The following is a 12,457-nucleotide window of genomic DNA, read 5'->3' as shown; positions in this document are numbered from 1 at the left end:
ACCACGTTATTTCTAATGTCATGACAGGGTCTAACAAAAATAATTCTTTCAGCAGCACTGCACTGTTATTAAATTATTTTGAAAGAAAAAACAGTAATAAAAATGAAACATTTAGAATGTCTTGAGTAGGATTCTGTGTTGATAGTGATTCAATTGTAACTTTTATTCCTGATTGGCTATAGTCTCTCTGTGTTTCTGAATTGTGGACAATTTTATTTCTAGTGTTTGTGATTGACTGGATTTGAGAATGGCTAGTTATATCTACAGCATTAAACCACTTAACTTGTCAGCCCCTTTACTAATAGGATTGTCTGAGAGTTGACAATCATTAAGTATTGCTGGGTTTGGGGTGCCCTCCGATCACCTAAGTTGAAATAGAGTCACTAGTCATATGTCACACAAGTTCAATTAAAAAAATAACAACAACAAAAAAATAAAAAACATAGGTAATATGAAGTAATGCAATCAGAATGATTGAATAATTGAATTGTGTTTTGATTTTAAGGACATGAAACTTAACCCAATTTTGCTTTGGGATGTACGGTGCCTATACTTTACATGAAACATGCTTATGCTTCTGCATCTGCGGGAGTTAAAAGGCCACAGCACATGCACATTACTGTTTACTACAACTGAAGAACAAAATAGGTACAGTCAAGCATGAGATAATCAATAAGAGACAATGGCTTGAATGTTCCAGTTTCCCATACTTAGCTGTGTTGAAAATGTCCCTTCATTTAAATAGTACATCAGAGTACATGGCAAAGTGGTAAGTGATTACAGGTGGGTGCAGTGCAGAGTGGATACAAAACAGACAGACAATGATTTCCGGGTGCAGGGGTGTTTATTAGTTTATTAATAATGTCCAGAGCCTTATGATGAACACCTGTAAATAATAAATGATGGAAGTGAGTACAGCGACGTGTATCACTTTGTTTGTAAAAATCCCACGGGTTTGACCCGCAACCAAAAGTCCAGTTTAACACACCAACACTCAATACAAAACACAAACACAGTTCTTAGTGACAGTGAATAAGTGCTTGTGCTTGGCAGTGGAGTGACAAAAATTAAATAGGATTGGATTATTTTTGAGATTTGTCATGTGACAAATAGGGAATTAACCAATCAGAGAATAGCTTCAATGCACATAGTCCAGTAAGGTGAAGCAGTATGCAGAATGACATGGGAAAAAATAGTACTTACCGTTGAAAAACTACCGAGTGCTTTATGACAAAGATTATTGCAATTAAAAAGATACAGATTTGAAAGACAGTATATAGGAGTCCATTTCGGAAGAACTGGATTGGCCTGGTATATATGATTTTTTGCCATATCTGTTGAAATGCAGTCAGAGAAGATAATAATTTCAACATCATGTTGACGAATATGTACCAGTCATGATCATAGTTTTGTCAATAGCAGTGTTTAATAGTTGTATAGATCTGGCCGTTTTCAAAACCATCGCCTCTGTCACTTCTGGTGTGTATGGTCATATTGCTGGGAAAGTATCTTGTCACCCAATGACAATTATCTTGTCACCGGATGAAAAATCACATCGCTTCTGGTGTGTGACAGCCGTAACCCTTGTTGTCTGTGCCCCCAACTCCCCAAAAGACTTCTTTCAATTTACAACGTAAAGTATATTTTTATTTTGGATTTGTTGGTATTTCCTGTGAAAGACAACTTGAAGCGAATGTTGCCCCCTTTGAGTTTCAACTTGCCTTCCTGAGTTTGAACATAGTACTTTGAATCCAGACCTCCCAATGCCACAGGCAGAAATGGCTTACTGTATAGAGTAACATGGTGGCAACACACTGATTTCTTGAGAAGGACCTTAAGACCTTGCTGATAAACTTCCTCTGGTGTGACCACGTTTTTCTGAAGTAATACATATAATCTTACACGATAAAATATTTGGTGATTGTTTATGCCTTAAAAATATGAATAATATGTTATTATTGATCTTTCATTGTGTATCATTGTGGCAAAGTGGTTTGTAGTGCTCCGGTGTATAGGTGATTTGAGGTGCTCCAACAAAGGACAAACACAAAGTTTACCGGTCAGGTTTCTTTTAATGCCCTTTAAACCAGGTTTCAAATAATAAAGCTGGCTCTACCCAGCAATGGGTATTGCCAGCAAAAACTGGACTCAAAATAATAAAGCTGGTTCTACCCAGCAATGAGTATTACCAGCTACAAAACAAAGAGGTTGCAGTCCCGAAATAATAACCACAAAAAACATGTCTCCAGACTGGGTGCTCTGGTGCAGGTGCGGTGCTCTGAATGCTGGTGCTGGTGCTCGTGCGCGTTCAGGTCCGGGCTTCTCGCTGCAGCTCCAGCTTCGTATCAGCCGTCTGGCAAAACAAACACAACACTTCTCAATGAACCCACACTTCATTCAAGATTCCGTCCTTGTCTCCCCCCATTAACCACAACAAAGGAGCCGATTACGGCGTCACGTCCCCCTAAAGTACCCTAAGCCCCGCCCCCTCCAATAGCTAGTTCAATCACGTCTCCTCCAATTCATGACTGAAACTTCGCTCACTGTACTAGGGCGATGACTCCAGGTACCGTAACGCCGCCCTCTTCCTGAATGGCGGGCTCCCGACTGTCCCTGGGATGAACTGCCCAACCATTCAGTAGGAAGCCTGCAGCTCCTTTTGTACAGTGCCCTCACCGGTCGAGAGGGAGATTGTTGATTCGGATTCATTCGCTCTCCGTCACAATCATTCTTTACAACACTTTGTAATAATTATTAGTCAACCATCTTCTCACTGACACAGAGGCCCAGATTTAACAAGCTTTGTATGCCAATGTGGAATTTGCACCACTTTTTGTAAAAATAAAGGAGTGTCAAATTGTCAATGTCACGAAACCAGTGAAAAACAGCTTTGGCACACTTTCTTAAATTAACCTTCAGAGTTGCTTAATTCTAGTTTTGTACAAGTGTGACTTTCTTTCTAGAGAAAAAAATTATTCAATTTGCACTTTGAAGTAAAAACCTTTTAAAAATCTGACCCTTTGTGAGAAGAGTCATACCATTATTTACTAGGCCAGCTGTATGCATTAACTTCACTACATTAGCATACTGCCTTATTTCATTAAAACAGATAATAAATGATTTACAAAATACGCACAACTTAAAAGACACGTGTGTGATTCTTCACTGAATTAAGTTTTTCTTCTGTGGGAATGCCCCTTTTCTGATAGATGCACACTATCACAACTCCACTCTTAACTTGTGCTAACATAATCAAACCCAGAGATAAAAAGCACTGGCTTCACAGTAGGTGGCTGCCTAAAATGATTATACTGGGGAGGAATGTGAGCAGTAGAGAACACAAGCGGTATCTTTTGACCCTTGACAACAAGTTCTACAGATGAAAGTATTTACAAGATAGAGGTCTTGTGTTTGTCAGCAATGCTGCAGTTCTACTCAGAGTGCAACCTACAGGAATTGCTTATCACGGCCAGACTGTAAAGGGCCAATGTATCTTAGTTGCAAATACTCAATTAAAGGTTTAGGTAACACTTTACAGTAAGTGTCTCTAGCTACATTATAATTACACTGAAATAACACACTTTTTTTTCAGGTATGTTTGTGTAGTTACAATGCAATCACTATTTGAAAATGAAAAGAAAAACGCTTTTGTAATTGCGCTATATTTGCAGAAGTTTCTTGTGTAGTGTATTTATAATTCAGATTACATCCAAACCAAAACATGTAATTGTAGTGTTGTTAAAGACACTTAATGTAAAGTGTTACCAATGTTCTTGATTTTGATCAGGAATTTTAATTTTGTACTGTATAGCTCACTTACACATACTTATATTTTATGGAATATGGCACATATATAATGTTAATATAATGTTTAAAAAGTTTCTCGTAAGGTTCGCATCCAATCAGTGTAAAACACAACTTCCAGGATCCATACCTACATTGACAACCCAAACTGTTAGTAAGTTCTTTTTCAGATTATATTTATTTTAAATGGCATTTTTCTAATGTCTTGAATTTTGTTTTTGGCGGTTTTATGTCATGTTTTCTTATACAACTAGTTGGTATCTTTCCAGAAGTTTATTACAATTCATTTATTGCTTTGGTATTTTCAGGATTCACTCTTCTGATAACAATTTGCGATGGGGTACAACCCGACCCTGTGTGTGTGTGTATTATTATTCAAATGTATGGTTTGGTTTTAAAAACATGATGCTAAACTTGCGCAGAATGTGACCGTTTCCTGATTGATTCATTTATTACTAGTGTGTTCAGAGGCGGAACAAGAGTCGTGAGTCATCAGGCAAAGACAATAATATAGAAAACAATTGCTAGCTGTGCTGGTTTTACTGTATAAGTTATGGCCTCATTTAAAATGCTAGTAAAATCTGGATAAAATATCATACTGAGTAATTGCCCCACAAACTCACAATAACCAGAAAAGTAACCTGGACATCAAGAGAAGCAGTGATTTACTGCACAGGACATGTGGCATGCTAAACCTGGCTATACATTATACACTTAGGAAACACTAATGACATGTCTGCGCATTTATGGAATGTTGTGGGGTTTTTTTATCATAAGTATTAGTAGTTTAATTGTAGTTTGTGCCACACCTCTGTTAAAGACAACTTGTCTAAAGCATGATTAATTTTTTTAATACTGTGTATATCTGAAGCAGCAGAAAGGAGCAGTAACTGTCTGTGATTGAGACGGAAAGATTCTGATTGGGTATCTCAAGCACAATAGACAGAAAGCAAAGCGGATGTACGGGTAAGTAAGCTGGGCTGTGTTGAGTGGGGGATGGAGGGGGGTGATGCTGGGATGCTAGAATCACTGTCGAGCCCTGGGCTAGTTGACGAAACACTGAGGACGGAAGGTGCCCACTTGAAGAGCCCAGAGATGTACCTTACTTAGATCAATCCAGACGGTTGTCATGCTGATGCTCTGGGGAGACCGCACTGTAGTTGATCCCCAGAGTCAGCATCACAGCCGTTGTATGTGCTCATGCGCTGGGGAGGCAAAATAAGCTGATCCCTAGAGCCAGCATTACACTTCTGCCATCAACACCAGGCAGAAGGATATCAACATTATCAGATGGAAAGAAACACAAATGGATGGAGATGCAGATGGATCACATTAGTTTACTGTAAAGCTACTTCTTAGTTGGTCCTTATCTTGGCGAGAGCCCGTCTTCGCTGGGGACTCCGAACGGACCATCGCATTGACTCAGGCGCTCCTGTGGGTTATGGAGGAAAAACGGGCAGGGACTGTTTCTCCTCATTGCTCTACAGCAAACCCTGCTGGCCAGGTGCCCAATGAGCTCAGAGCAGATACCTGCAGGGCTGGCTTTTGTCCTCCAGAGGTAGGTAGCTTGCTGATATCTGCTCTCAAGTTCCTGGAAGAAAAAGGAAGCTGGCTCGGGCGAATCTTCGGGTGTCCAGAGCTGTGTGGGGAATTCCTGCAGTGAAGAGAAAAACGATTGAGCATTCCAAATTGGGAGAAAATTATAATTGGACACAATACATTTTTAAGAAAAAAATATTGTTGACTACTTTAACTGTATATATAATTATTATAATATAATATACTATTATTGTATGGTCAAGTCAATCTCGTAGTGTACATACAGCTGTTGCGGGAGAATTGCAGGATTGAGAGTCAGTTTTTAAATGTATATATATATATATATATTATATATAGATATATCTATATATGATATAATTTTATATAACATAATTTTGCTGTTTTATTTAACATCATGCAATCTAAGAAACTACAAAATGGTATCAATTTTTGGAAAACTACAAAGCATGTAATTTCAATATGTCAGCGTACATTAAGTTATACAGTCGCATTGATAATTCGACGTTTTGCTGCAAATTTTTGGCCATAGCTGTAATGCCCCCCATATAATCTAATAAAAACACTGGTTTGTTTTTCAACGTTATTTTTCTGCCATCTATACGCAGGTGTATAAAATGAGCCATCAGCTTAGCAAAGAAGCGTACAATACGCTGTATAAGTAGCCTGCTATTAGTGTTAGAAAATGTATCCTTTTACAGCCAGTTATTTAGTAAAAATAGTAGTGAACCACAGAACTAAAAAACTCAAAACGTGATAACAGTGTCAAATTGGCTACAGCAGGATGCTAATCAGGGACAGTGTATAAAATACTGACTTGCCTGTCCTTGTATGAAATATGGGAGGGGTCAAACACTTCAGGGTGCTTGGACACCTCAGTAGACAACAGTTTCATTCATAATTTTTCCTGGCAAGCATGTGCTGTGCAGCACTGGCTGTGATTGGTTAATCCACTGACAGTACCATGCGGCAGTCACAAAAAAATCGCTCTGTTTTCGATTTGAGCGTTACCGCAGGTATAGCGGTACCATCCTGAGCTGATCTGTCCAACACCATGTCAAAGCAATGCCAGTGATACAGGCCGCAAAATGCCTTGTGTGTCTGTTCCAGGCTTTACACCTATGAACAGGAATCAACCAGCGTCTTTGAAATATAATTTCCCAGACATAAATCCCTAATTTAAAAATGTTAAATTGTTGTAATGTCTTACCTTTAAGTGTTAATAGTGGGATAGTACAATAATGTACCTGACTACCTTTTTATGGGGTTTTAACAAACACTGTTATACGTGCACATATAATCTGCCAAGAATACTGAATATCTCTTAGAATAATAATAATAATAATAATAATAATAATAATAATAATAAACTTTATTTTGTATAGCGCCCTTAAAAGCAGTCATCTCAGAGCGCTTCACAATTAATAGTACTGCAATAAATAAACAGATTATGCATAAAAGAAACACAAGGAAATAAAACAATCATAAAAGCACCTTTCTAAAAAAGTAAGTCTTTAAATTAACTTTAAAAACACTCAAAGAAGCTGAGTCCCCGATCTCTAGTGGAATAGAGTTCCATAATTTGGGGGCATAGCAACCGAAGTCCCGTTGCCCATAGAGCGCAGGTGAGCAGGCGGGACACAAAGCAGTCTTAGATCAGCAGAATGGAGGTTGCGAGTGGGAGTGTATAAAGATAAAAGATCTGACAGATAAGTCGGAGCTAGTCCATGAAGAGTGTTATATGTCAGCATTAACATTTTAAAATCAATTCTAAACCTGATAGGCAGCCAGTGCAAGGCCTCCAAGACAAAAGTGATATGATCAGGAGTGATGTGTTATCTATTTTATTAAAGCCCATTTTGTAATTGATAGGATTTTGTAGTTTATGAAAGACAACAGGTGGTACAGTAGTAAAACAGCTGCTTCATAAACCCTTTTGGAGGATTCAATTTTGCTGTTCTTTTCATTATATATCTAATATATTTTTCAAATAAATTCAATTTTAACACAACTACTAAAATAATGTCCTCCGGTCAGGATTTTCTTGCTATTAGAAACAAGTAAACAAATAAATTACATATTTTCGCTGTTGTTTTTTATTTTATTTATTTATTTATTTTTTAATTGAAGACATTGCATCTGAAACATCCATGGACATATACCAATGCTGTAACTCAGAGCCTGCTAAGAACGTTTCACTGGTGCTGAGGTTGCTAATGTATTATGAAGAGAAATTAGATTTCCTAGCCAAGATATATGTGTGTGTGTGTGCCTGTGTGAGTGCATCATTAGCTAATGCTCAAGATGTTGTGACAGGGAGGGCAGACAGTGGACCGGTGCCAGAGAAGAGAGACACAGGCGGTGTTTAAGTGATCTCCTGCTGGAGTGAGGAATTGCTGTCAAAGGAGGTAGTGCCGGTTTATGATTTATGATATGTGAGCGGGTAAGTCTGGGCTGATACACACAAATGATACATAATACAAGAATGTTGTTTGTGAATAGAACGGCTAAGCATCAGCTCTGTGTCTCAGAAGATATGAAATGCAGCATTAAAACCTTTTTGTTTTTTTTTCACAGTATGGCACGACTGCCAGTCTCTGCTTTAGAGAGGATAGGAACTGATTGGCAGAGGGGTTCAGCTTGGTGTGTTCATAGAGCTGCTAGATCTGTAAGTGTAACTGCCAGCATAGTGCCTGACAGTAGCCAGAGCCATGGTATACAAAAGGGGGGGGGGGGGGGGGGGGGGGGGGGGGGGGGGGGGGGGTGGGGGGGGGGGGGGGTGGGGGGGGGGGGGGGGGGGGGGGGGGGGGGGGGGGGGGGGGGGGGGGGGGGGGGGGGGGGGGGGGGGGGGGGGGGGGGGGTGGGGGGGGGGGGGGGAGGGGGGGGGGGGGGGGGGGGGGGGGGGGGGGGGGGGGGGGGGGGGGGGGGGGGGGGGGGGGGGGGGGGGTGGGGGGGGGGTGGGGGGGGGGGGGGGGGGGGGGGGGGGGGGTGGGGGGGGGGGGGGGGGGGGGGGGGGGGGGGGGGGGGGGGGGGGGGGTGGGGGGGGGGGGGGGGGGGGGGGGGGGGGGGGGGGGGGGGGGGGGGGGGGGGGGGGGGGGGGGGGGGGGGGGGGGGGGGGGGGGGGGGGGGGGGGGGGGGGGGGGGTGGGGGGGGGGGGGGGGGGGGGTGGGGGGGGGGGGGGGGGGGGGGGGGGTACTTTACGTTTGGGGGGGGGGGGGGGGGGGGGGGGGGGGGGGGGGGGGGGGGGGGGGGGGGGGGGGGGGGGGGGGGGGGGGGGGGGGGGGGGGGGGAGGGGGGGGGTGGGGGGGGGGGTGTTCTGTATTTACGTTTGAATTTTTAAGATGGTAAAATACAGGAGGGCCCAACCTAGTATCAGGTTACTGGGGGGTGAGTAAAGGGTAATTTCGCAGTCTGGCTATTGACCCAAAATGATTCTGCCACACAAACTAGGCTTCATGCTCACATCACCTCCCTGTGGTAAAGTGGTAAAATCACCAGGATGGCCAACCACTTATCAGCACTAATTAAATGAAAGTCACAGACAGTTGTATACGTTTAAGTGTCCTCTGACACACTTTTACTTATGTCAGCAACAGGAAACAGAAAACATAAAAAATAAAGAACCTAGCTCTGACTGAACTCAATAGTTCCTTGCACGAATCCCCTCATTTAATAAAGCAATACACAGTGGTCCTTGATTTCCGTATTTCAGTTGCAGTCCAGGAAGGATACCCACTATCACACATTTTTAACAGCAACTGCACCAGCCATTATACACTGCCCAGTCAATCATGTGACACATGGTTCAGCTCCTTTGCACTGCATTAGCTATCATATAATCCCTTTTTATTCCTATTAACTTAAATTAACAATGATAAATTACATGTGTAAGTAACATTAAGCATCTCAACAATGGTGCCACAGAGATCAGTACCAGCAGTGTTGTTTTCAAGCAGATTTCCCCAGGCTCAAAATCCTCAGGAATTAAAAAAAGGAGCGCTTAGAACAGACAATCGTGTTCCAATCATGTCAGCTGCATGCCTGCAAGCTACTTTTTAGAAGCCCTGATCACCTGACAAACTTTAATGAAAAGTGGAGATAAGATAAAGACCGTCTGTGCTTTGATTCCAGTGACCTTCATTCACCAAGCACTGCTTTGTGCTAATTTATTTATCCTCTGCAGTGCAGTGTGCCTTCAGGAAGAAATAGTGTGCAACCAAAGAAAAAAAAAAAACATAGTTCTCCTTTCACTTACCAGTCTAGTCAACAAAATGGATATCGCCAGTTAACTGGTTTGAGAATGTGGCCTTTTGCTCTAATCACTTAGCCCAGCCTCTCTACTTTCTTCAAGGTAACATCTACAAATAACCATTAGTATATATGGCAAAGTCATGCCGGACATAATTACATAGAAGTACCCATAGATTGCCCCATCCAATCTGATCTTAGGTAGATGAAGATATCACAAAAATGATGGTCACTGCTGTTTGGGAAGCTAGTAATGTCACTATACAATTTTGTAACCTAATTTCACCACTTCAGCTGGTTACTGGCATTAGGTTTTCTGGCTGTGCATTAGTTACAGTTCTTTACTGACAATTCCACAAGGAGCATTGTATCGGCTGTGGTGTTCCCAAATCTCCAGGGACTACTCTCCATACTGGCCACTCCTGTGGGACAAATGTATTAATTTTTTCTTACGTCTAGAGTTTTAGGTGGCCCACCACAGATGCAGGTATTGAAAGTAAAAATACAGTTCTTATTTTAGCAGAATTTAAAGTGTTCCACCAGTTGTGAAACACTTAAAAATAACAGAATACTTGAGGAATTAAAACAAAATTTGTTTATTCAGGAGCTATGTACTTTGCAAAAAACAAAAAACAAAAAAAGTACTGGGTATGAGCAAAACATTTAGAAACATCTTAACCATCAAGTTAAAACAACAAATATCATCACATAACCGCCCGCAAATTGAATTTGATCTGGAGGGATATGCAAAAGCCTCTTTTGAAGAAATAACATAAGAAGAAAAAAAATAACAGTCCCACGACGACTGGCCCAGCAAGACAAACCTCTGTAGGGAAGCCCAGCGTTTACACTTCAGTCAGGCATGCAGTGAAGACGACGAGAAGTCTTTGTGTCGCTGCAAAAGTCTTTTCCAACTGGTTTTAACAAAACGTTTTTAATATCAAGCTGAAGAGCAAGTTTCAAAGTAGAGACGTCCAGCCTCTGAACAGAAACAAATGCAATAAAGTCCTGGAGCGACCCACGGGTTCCCATCAATAGATGTTGAAGGAAGAATGCATGGAGCAAAATACAGGAAAATACTGCAAGAGAATCTACTTCAGTCCGCTAAAAAACTGAAGCTTGGGAGGAAATTCACCTTTCAGCAGGACAATGATCCCAAGCACAAGGCCAAAGCAACACTGGAGTGGCTCAAAAACAAAAAGGTGAATGTCCTACAGTGGTCCAGTCAAAGTCCTGATCTCAATCCCACTGAGAATCCATGGAACTATTTGAAAATTGTGGTCCACAAGTGTTGTCCAACCAACCTGAACAACCTGGAGCAAATCTGCCAAGAAGAATGGGCCAAAATCACTCCGACACTGTGTGCAAAGCTGGTACATACTTACCCCAGAAGACTTAAAGCTGTTATTGCAGCGAAAGGTGGCTCTACCAAATATTAATGTGTGGGGGTTGAATACTTGTGCAAGCAAGATATTTCAGTTTTTTATTTTTCTTAAAAATATTTCCCAACATAAAACCAGTGTCACTTTACAATAATTGATTCTGAAAAATATAATAAAATATCGAACATAACGAAATTTCAATGTACCATTTGTAATTCAGTAATATGAGAGAATTGGTCAGGGGTCTGAATACTTTTGCAAGCCACTGTATATATTAGTTATTAGCCTGGAACCAATTACCTGCTTTTCTGTTGCATTGTTGGCTCATGAAAACACATCTGCAAATCTTTAAATCATTAACATTTCTTGTACCATGCCTGTTGCAAAATGTTTTTTGTGTCTAAATATCCATTTAAAAGAAATACACACCATCCAGCTATTTTGCTTTTGTTGGGAAATAACTGCCAGGAATGAACAGGAAAAAAGCTGCTTTTATAATACAAGATCCTTCTACATGGCCAAGGAAAGATTTAATTGCCTGTGTCAATAAAGAAAAAAGGCTTATATTATAATGGCAAGCATAGGTAAGAGCATTTGTGGCTTATCAAAACCACAGAACTTTGAGCTTCCCTAACCACTAACTGTTAGTTAGAGAAACAACTGAGGAGGCTAAGGTTGTTCAGATCTTTAGGTCCTGATAATTTGTTTTTCTGTCCTCACCTCCTCAAACACTGAATAGCCTATTTTATTAATGGATGCACATCATAGACTTATGTCTGAATATTATGCTTTTAAAACAAACAGGTGACATTATTGAAATGGTGCTTGAATAAAGCTTTTAAAAGCTTTGGTATGGTCACTTCAGAAGCCACTTTTAAGTTTCATTCACTTGTGAATATCCCTCTTTCCTTCACCAGCTTTTGAACAGCTAAATTACATGCTCTCAGCCAATCAGTTGCCACTTCAATAGGTCATCAGAGTGTCACCTTCATTGGGCTGTGACAATGACACAATAAGAGGCTATGGTAATGGTGCAATTGCAATATACTTACAGACAATTACTGAGTAATTACTATGTTCATTACTATACAATTACATGCAAATGTATGACATTGCAAATAGTCACTGAAATAGAAAAAGGAACTACTTTATTTACCCATGAAGCAGTGATGTCATTTTATAATCAGGTTTTTAATATTGAACCCAGTAGCAAATCTTGTCTCTTGAAACATACGGCCAAAGAGAAATCATATGCTTGACATGTTTTATACAACACAATGTATACTTTATAGTATATGTACAGATTGTTGTCTCAATATTTCTCTTCAGGTGCCTTGAAATTTCAATGTATTATAGAAAACTAAACAAACAAAAGTCAATAAATGCTCCTTAATGCAGATTTATGTTTGCCTTCACTAGCTCTGAATTTTATTAGCTCCTTGTGCTCGTAAAAGAGGAAAGACATA

Source organism: Polyodon spathula, chromosome 6 (assembly GCF_017654505.1).
Source record: "Polyodon spathula isolate WHYD16114869_AA chromosome 6, ASM1765450v1, whole genome shotgun sequence".
In the NCBI taxonomy this organism is placed as follows: domain Eukaryota; kingdom Metazoa; phylum Chordata; class Actinopteri; order Acipenseriformes; family Polyodontidae; genus Polyodon; species Polyodon spathula.
This window is presented reverse-complemented; position numbering follows the sequence as displayed.